This window comes from Gekko japonicus, unplaced genomic scaffold, assembly GCF_001447785.1.
Source record: "Gekko japonicus isolate JY-2015 unplaced genomic scaffold, Gekko_japonicus_V1.1 scaffold222, whole genome shotgun sequence".
NCBI classification, from domain to species: domain Eukaryota; kingdom Metazoa; phylum Chordata; class Lepidosauria; order Squamata; family Gekkonidae; genus Gekko; species Gekko japonicus.
Window position 1 is genome coordinate 541,988 of NW_015167063.1, and position 2,084 is coordinate 544,071.

The following is a 2,084-nucleotide window of genomic DNA, read 5'->3' on the forward strand; positions in this document are numbered from 1 at the left end:
CATTTGCTCTTTAACTGACTCATCTTCAGTAAACCATTTTAACAGGACTTTATATAAATTTGATATCATTTTCTTTCCTTTTGCCTCCCACACTCCCTCAATTTCATTTTTTTCCTCTCTAAAACCATATCTTTTTTATCAATTCTGAATAAGTCAACAATTTGTGCATACTTTAACCAATCATAATCAAAGTCTAGCTCCTCTCTCTTTCTCATCACAAAGTCTTTTCCTTCTTTTTTCAAAATGTCTTTATACGGCAACCAATCTTCGCCTTTATGTCTCGAATATGGTGTGATTACTTCTGCAGGTACAATCCAAAGTGGTCTTGCTTCATAGAAAAATCTTTTATATCTCAACCAAGTCCCATACAGTGATCTTCTTATAAAGTGATGCCTAAAAAATGTATCCGCTTTTGCCTTTTCATACCATAGATAGGCATGCCAGCCAAATCTGCAATCATGTCCTTCCAATGCTAAAAGCTTCTTGTTGTCCAAATTTATCCACTGCTCTATCCAAGTAAAGCAGATCGCTTCGTAATACAGTCTGAAATTCAGCAACTGAAACCCTCCTCTTTCTTTGGCATCACAAAGAATTTTCATTTTAATTCTTGGTTTTCTTCCTGCCCAAACAAACTTTGAAATGTCTTTTTGCCATTGATTTAGCACTTTAATTTCCTTCAATATCGGAATGGTTTGAAATAAAAACATCAAATGAGGTAAAACGTTCATCTTTACCACCGATATTCTTCCCAGGGACCTATTCATTTTTTAACTTGTGGTTATATTTGAATGGTGGTCAGGGAAAGTCAGGGAAATGAAAAATAAAATTTTAGTGGCAACCCTGTATTTTTATCAGTGGCAACATTTCCATGTGCTTCTGTTTAAGAAAGGTGGCCATTAGTTTAAGCTTAGTTTGGCTAGGACCCCTCAGTGCCAGTGCAACCTTGCCTGCAACCCACAATTGAAAACATGAATCTTCTATGAAGCCATAAATCCAACATAGATGTTACAATAGAAAATGATTTCTCCTACATCTTCCTTAAAAGTACTCATAAGAAACTCGAATGAAATAACATCTTCCTGGACTCTTCTCAGGCAAATCATCCCTGCTGCTGCCCAAGCAATGTGACCTAAAAATGGCCCTCTGATGGAGTATTATTCCCTTCCCTCTCTAGAAGTTCATTCCTAGGACTGTCTTACCTCTTATGATAGCTGCAATGCCAAACTTCTACGGGCAGGAAGAAAGGCTTAATTTACCTCAGGACACATTTCTTTGGAAAAGCATGTTTCCTGACATTGAGAGATGTCATAAAGGAGAAACTTTCCCACAGAAGATCTGGACTTCCATCCAGAGCCAGCCAGGAAACTGTGGTTGCTACAAGGCCAGTCGGAGGAGTTTGTGCACCCTAGGCGAGGCCGCCTCGTAGTGCCCCCCTCGGATGCCAACCTCCCGGTGGGGCCTGGAGACCAGTGTTCCCTCTAAGCTGAGTTAGTGTGAGCTAGCTCACAGTTTTTCAGCCTCCAGCTCACACATTTTTGTCTTCGCTCAGGAAGGAGGGCTCCAGAGCAAACTAATTTAGGTAGTAGCCAAATCGCTCGCTCACAGCTTTTATGCCAGTAGCTCACAAATTAGAATTTTTGCTCACAGGCCTCCACAGCTTAGAGGGAACATTGTTGGAGACCTCCCAGCTGGCTATCTGGGGGGTGAGAGAGCCTGTGAGGTAGGTGGGGCTCAGAGAGCTCTCTGGAGAGAGCCCGCAGGAGGAGGAGGGAGGAGGGCCCGGCAGGCCAGAGAGCGCCGCCCCTCACACCCGGTCGCCTCCGCGGGCTCCCTACTCCACATCGCTTGCTCACCAGTTTAAGGCCAGGAGCTTGCAAAGTAGGATTTCTGCTCGCAAGACTCCGCAGCTTCAAGGGAGCGTCGTTCAAGGGGGGGGGCGGGCAGTTGTCTGAGTTAATAAACTCGTGTCCCTGTCGGAGTCTCTCGGGGTTTTCGACAGAATCCAGCCACCCGAGACTGGATGCCGTGGAAACGACATCGAACAGGAGGGGGGGGGGAGACCGAGAACCCAATTCCTCCAGGCT